This window comes from Gracilinanus agilis, chromosome X (genome assembly GCF_016433145.1).
Source record: "Gracilinanus agilis isolate LMUSP501 chromosome X, AgileGrace, whole genome shotgun sequence".
In the NCBI taxonomy this organism is placed as follows: Eukaryota; Metazoa; Chordata; class Mammalia; order Didelphimorphia; family Didelphidae; genus Gracilinanus; species Gracilinanus agilis.
Genome location: NC_058136.1, coordinates 19,006,813 through 19,032,292, shown reverse-complemented (window position 1 = coordinate 19,032,292; position 25,480 = coordinate 19,006,813). Strand labels below are relative to the sequence as shown.

Sequence of the window (25,480 nt, the reverse complement as noted above, 5' to 3'; positions counted from 1 at the left end):
GGGTGGCACATGCAGGGTCCAGGGGTTGGGGGGGGCCTCCAAGAAAATAAAAATTCAGTGTGGTCAGGAACATTTTTTTTCACTAGAGTAACGGAAATCTAATGGAAAGAGTCAGATCTTAAAGGTCTGAAAATTTGGGTTCAAGGCTTAGATTCTGCCCCTAAAAAGCTGTAGGACTTTGGACAAGTCCCTTCTTAGAGCCTCAGTATCTTCCTCTATAAAATTTGAGTGCTAAACTAGATGAACTCCGACATCCTTTCTAGTTCTAGGTCTAGGGTTCTTGAGGTTCCTAAGAATCCAAAGGGAGCAGACAGTCAGCAAAGGGCATACAAGTTCCTATCCCACCCTATTTCTGGACTTGGTGGTAACACTGGCAAGAGAGCAGTAAGTGATGGGGAGAGGCATTGTTAGGTGGGTCATGACATGAACCAGGGCTGGGTTCCAAACAATAAAGGTTAGAACTGGTTTCACCATTTTGTCACTTACTAAGTTGGCCTGGCTAGTATGATGGAAAAAGACAACTGAATGGTCTCCTGGGGTTTTACTAGATCTGCAGGATGTCTTGGAATAACTGGACCATATATGACCTAAGGAAGCATGGTGGCGTGGTGCAAAGAGCACTAGATTTGAAATTGGATAGCCCCAGTTGGAATCGGAGCTTGGCTAATGACCTGCTATACTACCTGTGTGACCTTGGCCGAACCACTTCCCCTCTCTGGGGTTTAGTTTCCTCATGTGCTAAACAAGGGGGTTCAACTAGACAGTCTCTCAGGCCACTTCCATAAATAAAATGTAATCTAAGCACCCTTGGAGGCCTTGGAGAATCCAACTTGGAAAGGATCAAATTAGTCATTAACTAGCAACTTTTCTTTCAGATGTGGAACCAGGTCTGTCTGTCTGTCTCCCATCCCCCTCTCCCTCTCTATCTTTCTCTCTGTCTTTCCCTCTCCCTCCCCAATCTTACTTTTGTCTGTCTCTCTCTCCCTCTTCCACCATCCCCCTCTCCCTCTCCCTCCCTCTCCCTCTCTATCCCCCTTTCCTTCTCTCCCTCCCCAATCTTACTTTTCTGTCTCTGTCGCTCTCTTTTACACACACACACACACACACACACACACACACACACACACACACACAACAATACTCTAACAACAACAATACACCTTCCCAGGAAACTCATGAGCCTGGTATTTAATGCCTTCCACAATCCCACTCTAGGCAGCTAGGTGGCTCAGTGGAATGAGTGCTGGACCTGGAGTCAGGCTTCATACTTACTAGCTGTGTGACCCTGGACAAGTCACTTAACTCGATTCACTTCAGTTTCTATAAGATGGGCTCGCCAAGAGTTGTTCGTTACTGAACATCAACAACCACAATCCAGTTCCAAACTACTTTATTTCAGATCAAATGTAAGCTCCGTGAGGGCAGGGACCACTTTTGCCTAACTTTCCATCCCTAATAGCTGTCCCTTACTTGGCTCTTACTTAGGAAGTGTTTAATAAAGTCATTCTTCCCCCTTAGAATGTAAGCTCCGTGAGGGCAGGGACCACTTTTGCCTTTCTTTCTATCTGGGGTTCTGCACCTTACTGGACTGGAAGTAAGTGCTTAATTAAGTGCTTTTTTCATTCATTCTTCAATCCAGTCTACCTCCATTATTTACTGTTAGTTACTAGGCATGGCCAGTGCGAATTGTTTAGCCTCAGCTTTTTCCTAGATGATGGTGACAAGTCCCAAAGAGATAGCTTATGCAAAACACATTGAAAACCTTAAAGCTATGGTATGGGAGCTGCTACTATTATTATTGTTATTATTCAAATACTCCAATCTCACTCAAATGTGACTACTAGCTATTTCCTGCCCTGGCTACTCCAATTCCTCCTTAGATACGTTTACTCAGGATGTCACCAGTGCCTGGAATACACTTCTTATTCCTTTTAGATAAGTGTTAAGGATGCCGTTTTAAAAATAAGTCCAGAAGTATCCTTGACATCCCTCCTACCTCCCTAGAATCATCTCTTGAAAAATAGTTTAAAGACCAAAGAAGAAAACCAGCATAACTGATCAATACTTTTTCAGTGCACTACATCTGGGGAAGAAGGGAGAGGGAGAGGGGGATGGGGAAGAGGGAGAGAGAGACAGAGACAGAAAAGTAAGATTCGGGAGGGAGAGAAGGAAAGGGGGATAGAGAGAGGGAGAGACAAAGAGGGAGAGGGGGTGGGGGAAGAAGGAGAGAGACAGAGACAGAAAAGTAAGATTGGGGAGGGAGAGGGAAAGACAGAATCTTCAGAATGTTGCACCATTCATTTCTGAATGTTGTGGATGTGGCTCTTCTTTCCATTGACTATGCTACAGTCTTAGTGCATACTGTTTTCTTAGTCCTGCTGACTTCTTCTACAGCATTTCATAGAGCTCTTTCCATGCTTCTCTTTTTCATATTTGTCATTTCTTACAGGATGGTAATATTCCACTACATTCATGTGCCATAATTTGTTTAGCCATTCCCCAATCAATGAGCATCTGTTTTGTCTCTATCACAAAAAAAGTACATATGGAGCTATTCTTCTTATCAATGGCCTCAGTGGCATATAAGCCTAGAAAAAAGAATCTCTGGGTCAAAGGATATGAATAGTTTAATATCTTTATTTGCAAAATTCCAAATGATTTTCCACCAACAAAGTATCTATATTTTTCCAAAACCTTACCAACATTAACCATTCCCATCTTCTGTCATGTTTCACAATTTTTAGGAAGTGAGGCTCATTGCTATTTTAATTTCTATTTCATCTATGATTAATATTGGTTTAGAATATCCCTTCATATGGTTGCTAATGGTTTGTGATTCTTTTTTGAAAACTGTTCTGAGAAACTGTTTATATCCTTTGGTCACTTAACTTTCAGAGAATGACTTTTGTTCATTGTTTATGTATCCTTGGTACCAAACCTGTATAAGAAAAATTTGACAAAGATTTTTTTCCCATTCCCATACTTCTCTTCTTAGTCTAAGTGCATTGTTTTTGTTTGTGCAGAAGCTTTTCATTTTCAAGTAATCCACATTATCTACTTCGTCTTTTGTATTTGCCTCCATCTCTTGTTTGGTTAAGAATCCATCTTCTACTCAAAGCTGTGAAAAGTGGACCGTTTCCCTTCTAATGTTTTTATATTGTCATCTTTAATATTAAGGTCACATATCTATTTAGAATGTATTGTGGGATCTTGTGTAAGGTGCTGGTCTACTTTCTACCCAGCGGCTTTCTCTATTCCCAAGAAATCAGTTAGGGAGCTCTTTCCTAAGCAATTTATTTTTTCTAGTTTATCAAACACTGAGTTCTATTGTTTCTATTTCTCCCTGGTCTAGTCTATTCAACCAACCTATCTCCGTGTTTTTTCACCAATACCTGATGGTGCTGATGATTGTTGCTATACACTATAATTTGAACTCTGGAAATGCTTGGCATACATTTCTTCTTCATGAAATCTTTCTTTCCTTCAAGGCTCAGCTCAATTCGTGCCTGTGCCAAGATTTTGTTCTTAGCCTACACAGCAGAAAACAATCTCCTTTACCTCTTGTAGCATTTTTTCCGCTCATTTCATACTTTGCATGTGAGTAGATCATGTCCCAACTATTGGCCTGTAAGCTCCTTGAAGGCAGGACCTGGGCTGTTTTTGTATCCCCAGCACCGAACACAGTCCCTGGTACATAGTAGATGCCCCATAAATGTTTACTACATTGAATTTAACTGAATAGAAGCTCCTTTTCAGCATTCTTGGAAGACGTTGATTTGTTTTGCTTGAACATCCTCAGTATTGACGGGTTCCATCTTCCTTTTAAATTTTTATCTTTTAAATCTTTACATTCTGTCCTAGTAGCAACTCTAAGACAGAAGGGTAAGGGCTAGCCATTTGGGGCTAAGTGACTTGCGCCAGGGTCCCATAGCTAGGAAGTGTCTGAGGCCAGATTTGAACCTAGATCTTCTCAACTCTAGGCCTGGAACTCTATCTTCTGTGCCACTTAGCTGCCCCTACCTTTCTTTTTTTAAAAGCCTTGCTTTCTCTCACTCACTCCTGGTTCTAGATTCACCCTCCCCAGTTCTTTCCCTCCTTATCACCTGTTCCTGGCCACCCCTTCTCCCTTCCACCATTTCATCTTCCTTCTTTAGAATATAAGTCCCTTGAGGGCAGGGCCTGGAACACAGTAAGAGTTTGATAAATGCTCCATCTATCTATCTAGTTCAGGAAGCTAGTCAGGTAGTCAGTCAATAAGCATAAAGCTCCTTCTTACTTTATGCCCCACTTTATATTAAGTGTTGGGAATGCAAAGAAAGGCAAAAGACAGTCTATGCCTTTAGGGAGCTCACAGTCTAATGAGGGAGAAACAAGCAAACAAATATGTATTAACAAGCAATAGACAGGATAAATAGGAAATACGAGGGGAAAGGCACTAGAATTTAGAGATATTGAGAAAGGTTTTCTATAGGAGATGTTGCTCAGTGGGTTGAGTCCTGGACTTTGGAGGCAGGATTGCCCTAGTTCAGATTAACCCTCAGATATTACCTGTGCTACCTTGGGCAAGTCACACAACCTCTGTCTCAATTTCCCTCTCTCTAAAATGGGGATAATAATAGCACTTACCTACGTCAGTTGTTTGTAAAGGGCTTAGCAAATTATTCTCCACCATGAGGCTGCCTAGCCTACTTTTGGACATCTATGAAGATTTCTTCCTGACTTTGAATTAGGCTTCCTCCCTGGAATTTCCACTGATCTTTCTCTGATAATGAGGTCCATGTCCTACACTTCCCCTTTCTGCAAGTACTGGAGACATAGGAGGTAGTCTGGCCCAAAGGCTATAAGGTTTTAACTTTGGAGGAGATGAAGGATAGGCCTTTTTTGCAGAGCAACTCTTCAAAAGACTGAGCTGAGATTCCCAGGCAAATTAGCAGGAGACAATGATGCTTTAGGTCAGTGATGGTGAGCCTGTGGCATGTGTGCCAAAAGGGCACATAGAACCTTCTCTGTGGGCACACCTGCCAGAGTTTGTTGCTAGAAAGTGTAATAATAAAGAGAGCCAGTAATTAATGTTATGATACAAGGAAAATAGAGAAAGTCTATGTGGTGAGTCTCTCTTCCAGCTCTCCCCTGGGGCCGAATATACACTGGGAGACTTTAAGGGGGTGTCACCCCAAAACTGTGTGACCTGGATGGTCGTGCCACCCCACAGGAGTTGGGGCGAGGCTTCCCTATAAGGTGAGGTATGTGGTACCCCAAACCGATGCTGAATAAGGACAGGGTTCACACAAACCTCCCCTCCCCCGATCAATTAAATTCACAGTGGGTGGTCTGGCTTCAAGATGGAGGTAACCAGACCAAGCTGTGGTTCCCCTCTCCCTCCTTTCTCAGGCACTCTGGAAAGTTATCTGACTGATGAATGGCTTTTATTATTTGCAATTCAGGGATTGGGGAAAGGGGTGAAGGGCAGAGGTATTTTGGGGTGCCCTCTTCTCTATTTCTATGGGGTCTGTCACTTAACCCTTTGGGATTCCCACTCCTAAGCTTCTTCCCCTGCCCCTTCTCCTTCTGTTTCTATCCTTTTCTATAATTGTAAGTTTTAACTGAAAGGGGGTCTCTCAGCAAGGTTGGGTAATGGGAAGAGACTAAGAGATCGCTCCCAAAATGGAGTCCGAAAACTTAGCTCATTCTATTGTTGCAGTCTTGATGGGAGAGATGTGATGGAATGGCTTTGATGAGAAAATCAGGGTTTCAGTGTCCAAAGAAAGATCCTCAGGAAGTCCTCAGGACTAGATTCGAGCTGGGTTGTCCTCCTCCTCTCTCCTCACAATCCTTCGCCTGAAGACCTCTCCTTTCCTTCCTCCTCCAAGAAATTTCCCAGAATTCTCTCTGGTCTCAACTGTCAGCAACTGCCTTCTCTCTGGCTCCTTTTGTCTCCTTTCCTCTGCACCAAAACCTATCCTTACAAAAGCCAGAGGGACTCTGGACAGAACTGTTCTCCTCCCCCACTCCATGTACCAGAGGACATTCCTCACCACCACCACCCCCCACCCCTCTGCCCAGCAGCCCAATGGGAGCACTTCCTCCCTCCCCTGTCTGGGATAATGTGGGGACTAGGGAGCAAGTTGGGGAGAGTAGAATGCAAAACTCAAGCTCTGGGGGGGGGGGGGGGGGGAAGCAGGGCATGGCACTCAGTCTCTAAAAGGTTCACCATCACTGTCTTAGGACAATCAAGAAGCCAAGCAAGCAAACATTTGAAAATGTGTGCAGACTGACTGTGGGTTTGGGGTAGCCAGGTATTAGTTGAGCTACTTTGAAATTTTCCTCCCTCTACACCCAGTGGGAAAGAGGAGACTCCAGAGTAGTACCTATTGATTGAGGGAATGGATGAGCAAAGTGTGGTAAATGATTAGAATGGAATACTGACACACAGTATAGAAACATCAAAACAACAAAAACACAGGAAGGCTTGTATGAACTGATGCAAGGTGAGGCCATCAGGACCAAAAGAACAATAGCTACAATGATTAAAATAATGAAAAGGAAAACAACACTAAAAGGCAACTAAACTATGAATAATTGACCAATATTGTCCTTGGAAGAGAGAAAGGTGGGAGACTCCAGGTTCAGAAAGGTACAAACTCAGTCATTGTGATGGTTGGCTTTGCCTGATTTTTTTTTTTGTTTATTTTTTTTATAAAGGAGGACTCATTTTGGGGTGGAGATGGAGAATATATCCTAAAATAAATATGCTATAAAACAAAAGAGATCAATAATACGTTTTTTACTTTAAAAAAGTTTTATCGACTTTATATCGTCATTTTCAATTATGTACTTCTTTCTCTTCCCTCCCCCATGTCAGTGAACCTTCCCCTTGTTTTTTCTTTTATTTTTTAATTATAAAAATCTTTCTTTTATCCTTCCTATCTCATTCCTCAATTGGAAAAAAACCTTTAATCCTACAAATGAATTATAAAGGACAGATGTAAACAACAATCAGCACTGATTTGGCCTGGCATATGGTCAAGATATCCCTTTGGCTTTGGAGAGAGAGGAAGGGCAAAACCTTGAGACCACAGCAAGACTAGGTAGCATCATAAGGAAAGATGAGTGGTTATAGTGTGTCTCTAATAGTAAGTTTTACTCCATTCCAGGTAACCAACCTTCTTCCCATGAAGTTCTCCTTTTCCTCTTAGAGGCAGCTAGACACAGTAAACAGAGCCCTGGGCCTGAATTCAAATCTCGTCTCAGACTCTTCCTAGCCTAGTCACTTAACCTCTGTCTCAGTTTTCTTAACTGTAAAATGGAGAAAATCATAACACCTACCTCCCAGGGTTATCGTGCAGATCAAATTAAAATAACATTTACAAAATGCTTAGCACATAGTAGGTACTTTGAAATTCTCATATCCTTCCTTCTTCCTGTGCCATTTGTCCCTTGATACAATAACAATGATGTTAACAGCTGCCATTTGAGCCTCCCAGAAGCCCATTTTCTTGGTACTATCCAAGAAATGATCATTATCCCCATTTTACAGATGACAAAACTGAAAGGCAATATCTCTCTCCTCTTGGCAGGAATGAAAGGTGTGTAACAAAGCATATGGGGGAGGATGAGTCACAAGGAAGAAACAGCAATACTTTTAGAAGCTTTTGTAAAAGAAAGGAAAATGCAGGAAGGCAGGCCCAAAGAGGTTAAGTGAGTTGCCCTCCCTCATATAGCTAGGAAATGTTAAAAACAAAATTTGCACCCAAGTCTTCTTGACTCTGATTCTCATAGACTCTCCCCTTGCCGTGTGCACTATCTGTCTATGCCCTTTTCCTTATTGTGTTTCTTCTTCTCCAATCAGCTCCTCTATTGTCTCTGCTTGCATCATATGCTCCTCTAGGTCTTGGGGGAGGAAGGAGTTAAAATAATTCTCTGTTCTTGGGGGCCTATAGAGTAAGTTTCAGAAATTCCTCATGCCTGTGTTCACTTGGACTCCACTCTCGTTCATTGATGCCAAGCAGCAATGGCAGGAGGGAGACCTGAGGATTGCCTGCCACTTTTTATCTCGTCTGAAACCTAGTGCCCCCATTGCTAGAGTTTGTGGATGGTGGACCATATAAAAAAGATCGTTCTATAAGGCACACAGAATGTTAGAGCTGGAATGAACAGTGAGGATCAAATCAGACCCTCTCATTTTAAAAATGGGAAACTGAGGCTCAGAGATTACCCAAGATTGCACAGATAGTGAGGGGAAGAGCTAGGATTGAAAGAAATTCAACGGGGCAGCTAGTTAGCACAGTCAATAGTGCCAGGCTTGGAGTCGAGGGATTCTGGGCTAAATGTGACCTCGGATGCCTCCTAACAGACACTAGCCTAGCCGGTACCACTCTTCTGTCTTAGAAGTGATGCTAAGACAGAAGGAAAGGTTTTAAAAAAAAAGAAATTCAGCTTCTCTGATCCAAAGTGCAATGGGGATGTTTTTGTTTTGTTCTGTCTTGGGTTTTTGGTCTTGCCACTGCACAGTCTGTGGCATGTGCTAGAATTCTTTGTGGTTGGTTTGCAGTCCAGGATGGCAGCTTATTCTCCCAACCCACACGAATACTAGCAGGTCAGGTGACCCCCACCACCCCAACTGCTGTGAGGACACTATGAATTCCAAACACACCCAACAATGAGAGAAGCACGCTCAGTTGCAGAAGAAAGGCACCAGAATCAGGTGAGACTTGAATACGTGAATGGCTCCCCAATGAGCTTACCCGCTTGGGGTTGATTGCTCGGGGTTTCTAGGACAACAGGCAGACCTCATCCAGTGGGTCTGCAGTCTAGAAGGATCTCACGATCAAGCAAGCACTACAGGTCTGTTTAAAAAGGGAAAAAAAAGAATTGAACATTTCTGAGCGAGACATCGATATTTCAGGGATGCGAAAGTCACCCTTTTCCTATTGGCTGCAATATTCAGACCAAACCAACAGATAACAGGATAGAAGCGTGCAAAGAAGCAAAAGTTATCACAAACCAAGTGGTCTGACTTGTAAGGAAAGGCCTGGAAAATTAACTGACAACTAGAGTCTAAAATAAAAGAGAAGACAATTAAGTGCCCGTCTCTTTCTCGAGTGGGCCTGAAAACTCCGGGGTTTGATACAGAAAGTCCCTCCATTGGAACTCTGCAAATGTGAGGGGTGCACTGTTTATCCCAGACAAGACTCCGCTTGAATACAGTGCAGGACCAGTGTATAAAGGAGGATGTGTTTCTGGTTTGGGGTGTTGGCATTTGGGCCTTTGCCTTCTCATTAAATATCCTTTCTAAAAGCTTATTAGGGGACAACTGGGTGACTCAGTGGATTGAGAGCCAGGCCTAGAGACAGGATGTCCTGGGTTCAAATCTGGCCTTAGACACTTCCTAGCTGGGTGACCCTGGGCAAGTCACTTAACCCCCATTGCCAAGCACTTACCGATTTTCTGCCCTGGAACCAATACATAGTATTGATTCTAAGGTGGAAGGTGAGGGTTTAAAAATGCTAATTGATGGTAATTGGTCAAAGGATATCGGGGAGATATTAACTGGTAATGGCCATTGAAGCGATCATTCAGGATGGAGGTGGGCGAGTAATAGTACTAGAAAAAACCCTCTAGCTTTACTCCTAGAATCTTGAGGAGAGAAGCCGTAGCCATACTCGGAGGACCAACCTGCTAGAAAAGGTGGGTTGGGAGAGCGAGCCAGGAACCCTCCTCAGTTTGAGTTGGATAATACATACTAAAGAAAAGACGAGTTTGTTTAATAGGTGCTTTCTGAGGGCTTTGCCCGGTGCTAGATGGACAGGGCCATGCAAAGATCGATGACATAGTTCATTGTTTCTTCTTTCTTTCACTGCCCTTTGTGTATGGCAGCCATATTTTCCAAACCCCAAGAAAACTGGTTTTCTACTTCACACAACACAGACCTGATCTGAGCCTAACCAGAACAGGAATCACCCTCTATGGCTTCCACTACGTTTCACATTGTTTAGGCAGTATTTTCTTATATCTGCTCCAAATTGGCCTCTTTACAACATCTGTGTCTTAGTCCTGGTTTTGCCTTTTGGGGCCAAGCAGAAGTCTAATTGTTTTTCTACATGGCATTGGTCATTAAGCATATATGAGGGGCCTACTGCGTGCCATATGCTATGCTAAAAATTGGGGATATGATGCAAGACAAAAACATGTCCCTTCCAATATGGAATTACGCCCAAAGGGCTTTAAAAGACTGCCTAACCTTTGGCCCAGCCATACCACTGCTGGGTTTGTACCCCAAAGAGATCATAGGGAAAAAGACTTGTACAAAAACATTTATAGCCTCACTCTTTGTGGTGTCAAAAAACTGGAAAATGAGGGGATGCCATTTGGGGAATAGCTAAACAATCTGTGGTATCTGTTGGTGATGGAATACTATTGTGCTAAAAGGAATAATGAACTGGAGGAATTCCATGTGAACTGGAAAGACCTCCAGGAATTGATGCAGAGTGAAAGGAGCAGAGCCAGGAGAACATTGTACACAGAAAGTGAAACATTGTGGAACTATCCAATAAAGTAGACTTTGCTACTAGTAGCAATGCAACCTGCCAGGACACCCCTGAAGGACTTATGGGAAAGAATGCTAACCACGATGAGAGAAAGAACTGTGGGAATAGAAACACAATAGCAAATCCTATGACATCACTTGTCACGTGTCTATATGGGTATGTGATTTGGGGCTTAGGTTTTAAAAGATTTCTCTATAGCAAAAATGAATAATATGGAAATAGGTATCAAGTGGTAACATTTGTACAACCCAGTGGAATTGCTTTTGGCCCTGGGAAGGAGGAGAAAAGAGGAGAGGGAAAGAAAATGAAGTGTGGAATCATGGGAAAATATTTAAAAAACAAACAAACAAACAATATGTCCCTTCCCTCAAGGTGCTTACAGTCTGATGGGAGAGACTGCAAGCAAACAACCATGTGCACAGGAAATACATCCTTGATAAATCAGAGGGAAGGAACTAGCATTGAGGGGAATCAGGAAAGGCTCCTTGCAGAAGGGATGACTTTTGTTAAGACCTGAGGGAAACCAGATAGGTCAGAAGAGAGAGATGAAGAGGAAGAGAATTCTAGGCATGGGGACAGCCTATCCTTGGAAATGCCTAGGGATGGAGTGTCGTCTTTAAGAAGCAGCAAAAGAGGGCAAAGAAACTCCCTTTCCTGTGCTTCACTGTGAAGAAAGGGAAAAAGCAGAGTGATTCCCACTCAAGATCCAGATTCTTCGCAAGGCAGCTGATGGTGCAGTGACTAGAGCATCAGGTTCAGAGTTAGAAAGTCCAGAGTTCAAACATGTCCTCATGGGGGCAACTGGGTGGCTCAGTGGATTGAGAGCCAAGCCTAGAGATAGGAGGTCCTGGATTCAAATCTGGCCTCAGACACTTCCCAGCTGTGTGACCCTGGGCAAGTCACTTCACACTCGTTAACTAGCCCTTACTGCTCTTCTGCCTTGGAACTGATATACAGCATTGATTCTAAGATGGAAGGTAAGGGGTTAAAAAAGGTGTCCTCAGACACTTACTAGTTGTGTGACCATGGCCAATCTGTTTAATCTATTTGCCTCAGTTTCCCCAACTATATAATAGCATGCACATTGCAGGGTGATTGTGAGGACCTTTCTATTTCTTTTATAATACGTCCCCTCAAAGTTTGAAAGGGACCAAACTTTAATCTCTTCATATGCACTAGGAAGACTGAATTGATTGGACACCCCCTGATCAATCCCAGACCCCCCAGCTTGAGGGAAGCTGGCACACACAAAGAATGAAAAGAACCATATCTTGTTGGGTGATGAACTCAGGATGTAGAATATACATATATCCCTGGCCAATGCTGGAACTGGTCTTGCATATTTGTTATGAGGGTCTTGTGTGGATTTTAAAATTAATATTCAATATCTCCAAAGTATAATATTTATAAAGATTTATTAATATTTAATTAGAGAGCTAGAGAACACAGGGAACGCTCCTCACTCACCTCAAGTGAGAGAGAGAGGGCGTGGCAGAGCAAACTCAAACTATATACAGACTGCGTAAGGACACACGTATATGAAAGGCAAAAGGAATTATGGGTGATATAGAAAGGAATTTTGGTCAATGAAGTTCCAGGGGTTCAAGATTTTCCAACTATACATTTGTTATTCAAAGGCGTAATGTAGAGATGGCAGCATGGAATCCCTGCAAAATACAGGGTCAGCCTCACCCAGAATTCCAGGGGACCAAGGGTAGGAGGGAGAGATAGAAAAGAGAGAAAATCAGTTTATGATCATTAAAAGAGATCCATGTCCAGTACATTGGGTAGATCCTGTATCACCAATTTCATGTCTAGAGGGCAAGTGGGTGGCTCAGTGGATTGAGGGCCAGGCCCAGAGATGGGAGGTGTTGGGTTCAAATCTAGTTTCAGACACTTCTTAGCTTGGTGACCCTGGACAAGTCACTTAACCCCCATTGCCTAGCCCTTACTGCTCTTCCGCCTTGGAGCCAATACATGGTAGTGATTCTAAGGCGGAAGGCGAGGGTTAAAAAATCATGTCTATATAATCCTTGAAGGTTTCTGAACCCCTTTTCTTACAAGTATCTTTTCGGGGAAGGCAGTAGAAGCGTTCAAATAGCCATTTTGTAGATGGGGCGACAGAAGTGATGGCTGGCAGAACCGAGATTCGAAACTAAACGGCCCCCTCACTTCCGATCTAATTTTCTTTTTCAGCATATCATCACATTGTCCTCAGCTTTCGATGCAGGCTATATGAAGAGAACAGAAAAGAGTCACACGGGATGAGAAAATGTCGACACATTGCAAGGTGCCTTGGTTGAGAAACTGGCCAGAGAGAGAGTGAGCTAAGATGAAGTACGCTTCCACTGGTTTTACTATTTTCTTTTGGGCCTGGGTCTCCCTCTCACCAAGGACTGAAGTAAGATGGCTACTCGTGGGCACTATCGATTGACATGAGGGCTTCGAGTTGCTCATCTCTGACTTGGAAGGCTTCATCCCTTTTTAAGCAGCCTAAGTGGCCTCCCCTTCCAGGGACTCCCCATGGGAGTGCGGACACCAATCATCTTTATCCCCATCGCGTCCTAGGACTTGGCTCAAGTGATTCACCAGCCCTAGTCGCGGGAGATTTGGGCCTGTGCCACCACCCTCGGCATCCCGGGGATCCAAAAGGGGCTTGGGCTGGTAAAGGTTGCACCTAGATGGCCTCTGAGGTTCTGGGATCCTAGGCCAGAGATGCTTCTTTTAGAAATGCTGCTTTTAGGACTGCACTGGAATATTCCATATCTAATTTTCTTTAGACTTTGAAAGTGCTGCCCAAGTTAAAGAAGAATGTGGGAAACCAGAAAATGAGATGACATCGAACTCCACAGTCACTGGGGCAGGCGAGTGACTGCTGATGTCCTATTTGCCTTGTGCATCCAAACTCAATGGTCTGCATTTAGTTTTGCTCATGTATTTAAATGGATTGAACTGTTCCGTGGCTCTGCATTATGTCATACTCATTTATAGCCAGGCCCTGTAGGTGTCCTGTTGCTGGCTTGTTTTTCCCCTTTCAGGAAACTCTAACCCATCCAGAATAGCAGCCTCCTAACCACAAGCCCTCAGTGCTCCCAATCCAGGGGCATTTTTCTGGAAATATCACAAAGTAGGGAAGTGGTTGGATCATGCCCTTTGATGTTCTAAAAATCACTCGGAGAGTTGTTTAAATGAAATGCATCATAAGCTCTTCTATAACTCTGAACACCTTGTGTTTTGTACATAACTCTTTTCTTGGTATTGCTTTTTACATGTCTTCTCAATTTACCATGCAACATTCTTGGCTTTGCCACCAACTAGGATATGACCTTGAGCAAGTCACTTCCCTTATCTAGGCCTCTTTTTCCTTCTCTGTGAAATGAGTGTATTGGGGGGCGCAGCTGGGTAGCTCAGTGAATTGAGAGCCAGGCCTAGAGACGGGAGGTCCTGGGTTCAAATCTGGCCTCAGACACTTCCCAGCTGTGTGACCCTGGGCAAGTCACTTAACCCCCATTGCCTACCCTTACCGCTCTTCTGACTTAGAACCAATACACAGTATTGACTCTAAGACAGAAGGTGAGGATTTAATTTTTAAAAAATGAGTGCTTTGGACTAGATGAGCTCTAAGCTCACCGTCTTTCTAATGGTGACATACTATAACTCTATGTTCAGAGGTTCCATCTAGTTTGGACATTTTGGGTTCTGAAGTTGCTTCTAGTCCTAAAATTCAGTGGATCTTTGTAAAAAGTACCAAAAAACCTATTTGACATTTTCCTCCTTGTTCTCTCTATATTAAATGTGTTTATGAAATGATGTATTTTATACTTTGTGATCGTCTCTATCTCTTGTTTGGTAGGGGAATCCTAACTCTAAATTAGCCTCCAACTCCTAGCCATAATTGTAAACAGCACGCGAAGTTGGTTCTCTTTTACCTTTTGTTTTAGTATGAACTTTAATCTCCAGGTCAAATCCACTTCGAGGTTATTGTGGTATATGGTGTAAGATGTTGGTTTCAACTTAATTTCTGCCAAAACATTTGCCGCTTTTCCTAGCATTTCTTGTCAGATGGAGAGTCCTTCCCCAAGCAGTTCACATTCTTAGGATTATTGGCATATTTGCTTTTTTTTCTGATCTAGAATGTTCTACTTTTAAACCAGTATAAAATAGTTTCAATGGCTACTGTTTCCTACTGTAATGGGCATCTAGAAATGCTGCTCTCCCTTCTTAGCTACCATTTTCCTTCTGTTATTTCCCTCAAGATTCTCGACCTTTAACTCCTCTAAATGAATTTTGTTGCTGCTTTGTCTAACTTTATAAAGGGTCCAGTCAGTGCCTTGGTTGAAATAGGCTACACTGCCTTGAAGTGAATTCAGGTAATATTGCTGTCTGCATATATGTGTACCCAGAATCCCTAAGTGAGTCCAGTCTATGGCCACATAGCCTCTGTGACGGTGTGGATCTTTGTCCACAGTAGTCAAGGCATTGAGGGGGCAGTTCTATAGCTCCACGTGTCTTTCGCATATGCCCAGGAATGGCATCATCTTTCAGCGCCAGCTCTGCACACAGACATTGGTCCTTTTGTGAGGAATTGGCCCCCTTCTGGTCACAGCTTGCCCCCTTAGACATTCTTCTCTACCCTGTTCTGTGCACCAGAGAGTTTTTTAGTCTGTCTGAGCTGATGGCTCCTGAGAATGCTATGGCTCTCGTTGGGGTCAGCCCCAGGATTCTCCCAGACATCTCCAACCCAGTGATGTGTTCTTTCCCAGTTGGCCAAGTGCCAGTCATCGGAGGAATAAGTTTCCAGGAGCTGGAGACCAGGGTTCAGTGATTGGTCCTTTCAGGGCTGACAGTTCTGTTCCTGTTATCAGCAAGGGACAGTTCTGCATGCCACTCACTGACCTCCTGCGTTCTCTGAGAGGAGGGAAGAGACAAATAGACTGCATAATCACTTTTCCTGTCGCACCGGAAGGATGGCCCCATTAGCCAGGGAAGGACTATAGGGAGCAGCAGCCTCTCCTGGGAGACTGGAGGAGAGGTGAGAAGAAGAGGAGGGAGGAAAGAAGGAGGAAGAGGAGGCAGAGTGGATAAAGGGAAAAGGGAAAGGAAAGGAAAGGATGGTCAAGTGAAAGCAACCTGAACACTTCTGCCTCCAAGGATTTTATTGAATTTTTTGATAGAGAGGTCGGGAGAGGGAGACAATAGATTGCCAGCTCAGCCTTTCTTCTAGGATTCTACAGTCAAGGCAAGAGTAGTATCTCTTCAGTACTTTCCGCCTGCCAACTTTGTGTTAGCCATCATTGCAAGGAGATGTGAATGTGCTGCAGTGGAAAGTGTTGGGAACAGAGCACCTGGAATCAAATTCCAGCCTTCTCTCTCTGTGTGTATGATCTTGGACAAGTCATTTTATCTCCCCAAGCCTCAGTTTCCTCATCTAACAAAATGGGGGGGGGCGGCTGGGTAGCTCAGTGGATTGAGAGTCAGGCCTAGAGACGGGAGGTCCTAGGTTCAAATCCGGCCTCAGACACTTCCCAGCTGTGTGACCCTGGGCAAGTCACTTGACCCCCATTGTCTACCCTTACCACTCTTCCACCTAGGAGCCAATACACAGAAGTTAAGGGTTTAAAAAATGAGGGAGGATTGGATTGGATGACCTCTTGAGGTTCCTTCTAGTTCTTTATCTGTAATCCTTTGTAAAATCCCTTCTCCTCCCTGTGCCTCAGTTTCCTCATCTATAAATGTGAAGGTTGAATTTGATGGCTTCTGAGATTCCCTTTCAGTTTTAAAGCTGAGTCTAAGTGTAACCTTGGGCAAGTCCCTCTCTCCCTGTGCCTCAGTTTCTTCTTGTGTAAAATTAGGAGGTTGAACTAGGTGACATCTGAGTTCCCTTCTAACTCTGTGATGTTCCATAGAACACCCAATCCCTGTTTGCATGAAACAACCTGAGAATATGACCCCAGGATGCCTCAGCTGTAGCAGGCAATGGATAAATGCTCATTGACTGGTGGATGAGGTTGTTTATTAACCAAAGACTGGAGGGGGGGATTAATGACAGTGTCTGTACAGAGTTCCCGTAGACGCCAGAAGGCAGTACGGTACTTCATTTGCATCTCGGTCAGTCAAGAAGCATTGATCAGGCAAAGCCTATGTGCTGAAGATACAAAGAAAGACTAAAATATGGTCCCTGCCATCCAGGAGTTTACATTCTAACTGAGGGAGATAACATAGAGGCAATGATGGACGGGCGGAGGCCCAGGCCGTGACCTGCCATCCCGACTCTTGTCCTGCCACTGGACTTGGATGACTCTGGAAGAGAGAGTGAGGCTGACACTTTGGGCAACCCCGCCAAGCTTCAATCCAGTTCACGCATGAATCAAGACATCACCCTGTGGTCCTCTTCAGAAGGGAAGGACACACAACAACTGTGTTCCAGGCACCGTGGCTATAGAGGCAAAAAGTCATGGCATCGATGATGCTTTCTGTCAGACAAAGATAACCCTCTCCACATAGAGACAGACTATGCCCAGCCATGGGGTCGATCTGCCCGTACGAGGTAGATGGGGCAGGAGGGGGCAATACCTTGGGCCTTGGTGGCCAGAAAAGCTGCCCACGAGGAGAAATAAAGACCTCTTCATTCACTGTTTTGATCACTAGATCATCTGTTTGTAGAATCTAGAGAACCTCCCTCCATGGGCTCTGCTCCCACTGCGCTCCTAAGAGAGGAGAGATGTGTGGTATGTTGGTAGGTGCAAGCATGAGCACAGCTGATCAAGAAACCTTTCCAGAGTAGCCCCAGTGTACGGGGAGAGCCCTGGGTGAGGAGCAAATGAAATCACATTTGCTAAGTGCTTAGTAAACAGCAGGCGCTTCATCAATGCTACTCTCCTACGAATCCAAAGAACGAGACTAGCACTACCTCAACAAGGAGCTTCAGTGTTCTAGTAGCTTCCTTTGCAATAGCAGTAACGGGGAATAGTTCAGATGTTCCAACAACTGGAGAAGGGCCGAGCGAGCCGTGCAATGTGCCATGTGACCGGATGTTTCTGGGACGTAAGAAAGAGGCACACGAGGGATACGAAGGACCGTGGAAAGACTGACTGAGGTGAAGTAGTAGTTCAGAGAGAAGACGGAGACAGGATCAACGCCCAGGGCCTGCAACCTGTTGGGACAGTATAGCACGGTGGGGCTGCCAGTTGGTTAAGATGGGAAACCCCCTCTACCCCGCCTATGCCCTGTAGAGACAAGCAGTGTGGTATGGTGGCTGGAACACTGGGCTTAGGTCAGGACGATCTAAGTTTGAATCCTACCATAGTCACTAGATGCATGACCTTGAACAAGTCACTTTATCGGGTTTCCCCTTCTATAAAATGAGGAAAGTTGTACTAGATGGTCTCTGAGATCTCTCCCAGCTCCAGATCTAGGATCCTATGTGTGATCTTGGGCAAGTCACTCTTCTCCTCCCTGGGCCTTAGTTTCCTCCTCTGTAAAATGATAAGGTTGGATTCGATGGCCTCTGAGGTCATTTCCAGCTCTTAGCTTGGGTTCCTCTCCTCCTATGACCATATATGAGTCACTTAGACCCTCTGAGCCTCAGTTTCGTGATCTATAAAATAAGAAAAACAATACCGGGTTGCCTGTTAGTACTGTGAGGTTCAAATAAGGTCACACGAGCGGAGCAATTTGCTAACTTGAAAGTATTCTCGACAGGTCAGTATTCACTTCAATTTGGGGAAAGGCTTAGTATTAGCCTGACTTTCTAGTTCCATCCACCTTGGCCTGCAAACAGCTGGTTGGAAAGGGGCCGGCTGGCTGGCTGCTGGGCATTCCGAGAAGCCGAGCTATATTTCGGGCTAAATGCTCTCCCCATAGTGAGAGGGGATGATCTCCTTGATGATAGAATGTCCCGGGGCTGCCAGCACAGAGGGTCTCAGCTGTTGTTCATAGCCACAGGGCTATTTTATCCTTTTTATTGACAGAAACCTTGATGCCAGGAATGTTCCTGGCTGGCCCATGGGAGGCAAAGGAGCAGAGACCAAGCTCTTAGCAGCATCATATGCAGAGGGAGTCCATCTAATAATAGGCTCCCTTTCTACCAACTTGGGCAGGCAGGTGGCACTGTAGTGGACAGAGTGCTGCACCTGGAGTCAGCAAGACTCCTCTGTCTGAGTTCAAATGTGGCCTCAGACACTTATTAGCTGTGTGATCTTGTCTAAGTCACTTCACCTTGTTGGCCTCAGTTTCCCCATCTGTAAAATGAGCTGGAGAAAGAAATGGCAAGCCACTCCCGTATCTTTGCCAAGACCCAAATGGGGACATCGAGAGTCTAACATGACTGAAAAAAGTGCCTTCCTCAAAGATTTTCCAGTGACGGAGGAGGACAAAGATTATTAGCCCCATTTTATAGATAAGAAAACTGAGGCTCAGAGAAGGAAAGGGTCTCATGGGCATATAGCCAGTAAGTGTTGGAATCTGGACCAGTGCCTAATAATGACAATAATAATGGAAATGATGATTAGAAGTACTCCCATCTCACTTTCTTCACAACCACCTGGGGGGTAGATAGGCTAGAGATAAGGACTAGACCTGTGATTTCAATTAGTATAGAGAAGGCCTAGTTGAGGAAACTCTCTCTACCAATGCAGGTGGGGGACCTTCTTTCAGAGGCAGTTGGTGGCCCAGTAGACAGAGTACTGTGCCTAGAGACGGGAAGGTCCAACTTCAAATCTGGCCTCAGACAACCACATGCTATGTGACCCTGGGCAAGTCACTTAACCTCTGTCTGAATTCTCCTCAGATGTAAAATAGGATATCTACCTTTCAGGTTGTCTAAGATTCAGACCTAGCTTTTCTTCCTGGCACTCCTTAAACATTGCCTTCCATCATCGGCAGGGCTGTGCGTAGACAAGAGAATTCCTCTAGGGCCATGATGGTGAACCTATGGCACATGTGCCAAAGATGACACACAGAGACCTCTCCATGGGCATGTGTAGGCCCCTGGCTTGCCAGCTGGGAGTCTGGCCCCACCCCACAAACACAAGGGAAAGGTGTGAGGCATTGGAGCCACTCCAGGAGCTTGGCCCCTCCCCCTGGCCCCGCCCCTGAACACAAGGGTGGGTAGGGCATGGCATGGGGTCCCCAGAAAGGTTCTCCATCACTGCTCTAGGGTATATATCTGTGGGGGCCATTGTGAGTGTGAGGATGCTCACAGACCGCCCCCCCAACATTTTGGAAAAAGAAATTGGGGAGTATTCATTGCATCCCCTCCCTCATCTGAAAGGGGAAGTCACTGAGGACCAGAATGGGCTGGGGATTTGCCCAAGGTCACCCAGGTTGTGGCAGTGCAGGATTCGAACCTTAAAACCTCCTGAAAGGAGTGATGGTGGTAACAAGCTGCCGAGCATTGTTATTTATTTTTCCCTCCGCATTTGATCTTTTCAAGGTTCAGAACATTTTTAAAAAAATCTTTCTCTCCACTCTGGGAGAGGATTTCTAAAAACCTTTCTCCCAAAGAAAGAAAATGAGCCGCCGAGCTGCTGGATTCCCTTTGCAAGGCCGTGCCGTGCATCTTCACAGCTCTCAGCAAGGAGAGCCGCTAGAAAGATGTTTCCTCTCAGGTCGGCCTTTTTTCCACTCGGTAACATGTAACTAATGATTTACTTAAAAAATAACTTCGGCATTCTGGGTAATGATAGGTTTCCTTCCTTCCATCACTCAGTAGCGAGAAAAAGGCCCCGTCACACCTGAGTTCTCGCACACAAGGTGATTTATCATCTGTCATCTCCCTGCTTTCATTTCTGGGCAAAGTTTTCTTTTTTCCCATCTTCCTCCCCCTTCCAGATTGGGAAGGAGTGGGGGGAAGGGGAGAACGGCTTTCTTAATTTTGTTCTCTTTCCTTTTCTGAAGGCGAAAAATGGCGTTTCAGGTCGTATCGCATTCTGGGCAGCCGCTGTGTCTGGGCTATCCAAGAGTGGCACGTGGGCTGGGGGTACAAACAAGGCCCCCCGTGCCATTACAGCCATTCGCTGACTAATGGACTGGCTTATCTCAGATGGCGGCTAGTCCAACGTGGACCTGCCAGAGAAGCAGTGGTCATCCGGCCTCTTCCAGAAGACTTCGCAGGAGGGCGAGTGCAGTTTTTTCTCGTCAGCCCAGATCTGTTGGGACATTTCCCCGCCTATCCAGCTGAATCCAGTGCTCTGTCCGCTGCACCATGACATGGGCGAGACTAAGCTTTCCAAGTGTAAATTAGCACTATATGAAAAGGCAATATGGATTGGTAGGTGGGACACTGGACTTGGAGTTAGGATTCTTAGGCTTGAAATCGGCTTGAGAAACTTTCTAGCTGGGGGCAGCTCAGGGGATGGAGAGCCAGGCCTAGAGACGGGAGGTCCTGGGTTCCAATCTGGCCTCAGATACCTCCTAGCTGGGTGACCCTGGGCAAGTCACTTGACCCCTGTTGCCTAGCCCTTACCGCTCTTCTGCCTTGGAGCCAGTATTGATTCTAAGATGGAAGGTGAGGGTTCAAAAAAAAGAAACATTCCAGCTATGTGAGCTGGGGCAGGTCACTTAAGCTCTCTCTACCTGCCTATTTTTCTCATCTGTAAACGGAGGGAGGTATCCTCTGAGGCCCCCTCCAGCTCTGAATCAACGATCCTGTGACTAGTTATGATGTCATATTGATGATATAAATTGCCAGCTGGTTTTATTGGTTTAATGATTCTGGGGGGCCCAAGAAGAAAAAGTGGGGGGCAGTCAGTAAGGGAAGGCAAAGACTTGGGGTCAGCCTACACGGTATTGCTGGGATCTAGTACAAACCCAAAGGACACAGGTCAGTCAGCCTACTGCTTTAAACTAGGCCAAGCTATAACAAGCTGGTTTTGCATCCAGGGCAAATGTGATCAAACCCGCTCTGAATTCAATTGGCAGGGTCAGAGGTAGAGAGCCAGGACTTCTGCCAGGCAACTGTGTGGCGCTGGGGAGGGGAGGTAAGACAGACCTCAGCAGAGAGGGATCTGTTCCGAGCTGCAGCCACCAGGAGGAGGGGAGTGTATACCACGTGGTTGTTCCATCATTCCCTCCCACTCCCCCCCCCCCACTAACTCGGTTGCTCTTAGGCTGTTGAAAGGTTGGGAATGCCGCCTTAAATATTGGCACCCAGAGACAAAGCCCTAGTTGCCCCACCCTAGGTACTGCTCAGAAAAGTCACAATAGGATGGACTCACTCACAGCTGGGCTCAGCTTCAAAAATGGGAACCAGTTTAATTCATGGCATTTGTTCCCTGCCAGTTAATTTAACCCACTTAACCTAGAAAAAAAATACATTATTCAGTGTAATCAATATTCATTTGTCCTTTGCATAATCATATTTGCACAAGCATTTGTTATCAATGCTGCCTGCCTGCCTCAGAATGAAAGACCCCACTGTATGTGGAGTTCCATTAGGGGAAAGAACCCAGAAGGAGTTGACAAGCGTCTGATGAGTGACTAGTGCTTTGGATCAGGCTGAATTATTCCATTTTAAATGCAGCAGGGCCACAGCTTCTTCTTCCAAAGGGCCTCATCGCTGGCAGCAGCCCGGGGTGTGCGCTCAAATAGGGATGAAGAACATCTGAGTTTCTTGGGGAATTGAATCCAGGTTGTTGCCGAATAGTTGGCTTCTCACCAAAGACTTGGTGTCAGCTGTTTCTCTGTAGCCCCAGTTAACCAAAACCTCTGTCAATTATCTGGATAATTCCAAATGGCCAAATGGTGGCCCTTATAGAAAACATCTGTATGTGCCACTTCTCATCCCCGTGTTTGGCATCATGTAGACAGGGCCAAATCCCACATGAGATTCCCAGATACCAAGGCCAGAACCCCATCCTGCTTCCCTTGGAAGAACAAAGAATGACTCCTTGCGGTGTCATCTTCCTTGTGCCCTTTTTTGTGGACGAGGAAGCAAGAAGCTGTTATAATGAAAGGGCCGTTGGCCACGGCGTCAGAAGGCCTGGGGTCAAACCGTGGCCCTGTTTCATCTGTGTGATTCTGGGTAAGCCTTTGACCTCTGAGCTCCAGGTTCCTCATGTGGCCTCCCTCTCAGAGCTGCTGTCAGTGACTTACTTTGTAAACTGGGGGGGGGGGAGGTCATAAAACGGCAGAGCTGGAGGGGACTTGAGAGGTCATCTGGTCCTCTGTTGGTCAAGCTGTGATCAGCCATGTCCAACTCTTTGTGACCCCATTTGGAATTTTCTTGGCAGAGATACTGAAGTGATCTGCCATGTCTTTGTCTAGCTCATTATACAGACCAGAAAACTGAGATGAGCAGGCCTATGCGACCTGCCCAGGCTCACTAATGTATCTGAGGCTGGATTTGAACTTGGGAAGATGGGTCTTTCTGATTCCAACGCCAGTGCTACCTGGCTACCCATTTATCTAAATTTAGTGTCTATTTAACTTTTCAATAATACATCTATCTGGGGGCAGCTGGGTGGCTCAGTGAATTGAGAGCCAGGCCTAGAGACGGGAGGTCCTGGGTTCAAATCTGGCCTCAGACACTTCCCACCTGTGTGACCCTGGGCAAGTCACTTGACTCCCATGGCCTAGACCTTACCACTCTTCTGCCTTGGAGCCATATACAGTATTGACTCCAAGACGGAAGGTGAGGGGTTAAAAAAAATACATCTATCCTATTATATGAGGTAGACCTGGAAATGCCACAGGGGTTGGTTCCTATCCGTGTCAGTAGCTGAATCATCCTATTGCCTGCCACCCTAGCTGCTGTGGACCCAGCACTACTCCATTTTGTGCATAGGTACACGTCTGTATTCTCCCATTAGTGCTTATGCAGGTAACCCAAGTAGGATGTGCCATGATGTTCTTTTGTGCAGCCTGTTCTAAGCACCAGCCTAGCCATCCTAATCCTGAACCTGGGTCAAAGGGCTATTGTACCTGATCAGCCTCATGCCCCAGTAACAGGGACCTTGACCAATTAGCTTTTGCTGCATCCTCCCAGTGATGGGCAAACTACGGCCCGTGGGCCAGATGCACCCCCTGAAATGTTCTATCCGGCCACACGATATTATTCCTAATCTGATGAATACAATGAGAAGGATGCAATGCAATGAAACTTGGAAAGAGTTGCCTTAGAAACAGACTGACAGATGAGCATTTCCTTTCCTTTGGCCCCTCTTTAAAGAGTTTGCCCATCACTATTTCCTGAAACCTAACTAAACCTTGTGTGCTGATCATTTGGGGCACCTTTGCCTCTTTGGGTGAGACTCCCCTGCTGGTGAATTTATTAAACCTTAGTGCAGTGATGGCAAACCTTTCAGAACCTTTTAGATACTGCATGCCATGCCCTGACCCATGTGCTATGGAGCCCCCCACCAAGTTTCCCCCGCCACCTTATCCCAGACAGGGGAGGGAGTAAGTGCTTCCATTGAGCTTCTGGGTAGAGGGGTGAGGAGGCACGGTGGAGAGGGGGTAGGGAGCAGCTCTGGTGGGCGACAGCTCGTGTGCTCACAGAGAGATCTTTGCATGTCCTCTTTGGCATACGTGCCATAGGTTCACCATCACAGCCCTAGTGGGTCCAGATTCCTTTTCTCAGCCAGTCTGTTGTTCCTGGCAGTGCCTCAGAAGATCTATCTTGCTGTCTGTGGGACATGGTCTTGCATAGCCAACTGGTGCCGAACAGCTCCACCTGAATGTGCCAAATGCAACTCATTACCTCTCATCTATAAACCACCCTTCCTCCCAACTTCCCCTCTTCTGTGGTGGCACCTCCATATTTCCAGCCACCTACAACACATTCAGAAGGGGAGAGATGGAAGCAGGAAGAAAACTAATTAGGGGGCTATTGCAGTAGACCAGAGGTGATGAGTTATCTACGTGAAGAAAAGGGGTGGATGGGAAGTGTGTTGTGGAGGCGCAATGCCCTTTCTGTTAATGTTATTCTCAACTCTTTCGTCTCTCCTCACCTCCAGTCAGTTGCCAAATCTGTCAATTCGACTTGTATACCTCTCCCACATGGCCCTTTCCCTACATTCATGTAGGTACAACCCAAGTTTCAGGACCCCATCACCTTTGGACCATTGCATCATACTCCTCATTGAGCGTTCTGTTTCCAGGATCTTCCCTTTCCACTCTTTCTTCCACCTGGCCATCAAACAGAAACTGATCTGTCTAAAACAGAGACAGGACCCCACCCTCCTCGCCTCAGCAACCTTCAGTGGCTCCTCAGTGCCTCTAGGATAAAATAGAAAATCCTCAGCCTGGCATTTCAGGTCCTTCATGATCTGGCTCCCATCTCCCTTTCTAGTCTTCTTTCACCCTCCTCCCTGGTTGGATTTTCTCTGTCCATCTGGTTTGCTCCCTTTCCCCTCTACATGGCATCCTGTCTCCACACTTCTGAGCTGCGGGTCTCCCATGTCTGTGACACTCTTCCTCTTCCGAGCTGGAGAATCGTAGCTTTGTGCCAGATTACTTCTCCACGTGGCCTTGCCTGCTCGCCACTCCCTTTCAGCTGCGAGTTCTCTTTCATTCTCAGCATCACTCCATGCTACTTTGTCTGTGTCTGCCCAGATTCATGTGTGTGCGGGATGTGCCTCCTGAGTCATTTTTCCTGAGCACAATGCCTTGCATTTAACAAATGTTTATAGGACCTGGAAGGGACCTCAGAGACCATCTAGACCCAACCCCTCACTTGACAGAAGAGTAAACTGAGGCTCAGGGAGAGGAAGTGACTCGAGGCAAGGTCCTAGATCTAGAGCTGAAAGGAAGGGAACCCTCATTTGACAGATAAGGAGACCGAGGCCCTTGTGTGTGTGGTCTTGTGGACTTGCCTGTGGTCACATCAGCAGTAAGCAGCAAGGACAGGATCTGACCACTTTCTGTTCTGCCTTGCTACTTCCCCACGAAGTATTTGTCAAAGAGTGTCCTATCTCTGAAAAGGAAGATTGTGA

General features: G+C 45.6%; 1 protein-coding gene across 1 annotated transcript in view; it reads right to left on the bottom strand.

Annotated features, from left to right (window-relative positions):
* FHL1 (four and a half LIM domains 1) overlaps positions 1 to 25,480 on the bottom strand; it is a 191,081-nt gene that overhangs the window by 110,454 nt on the left and 55,147 nt on the right. The window lies entirely within an intron of this gene.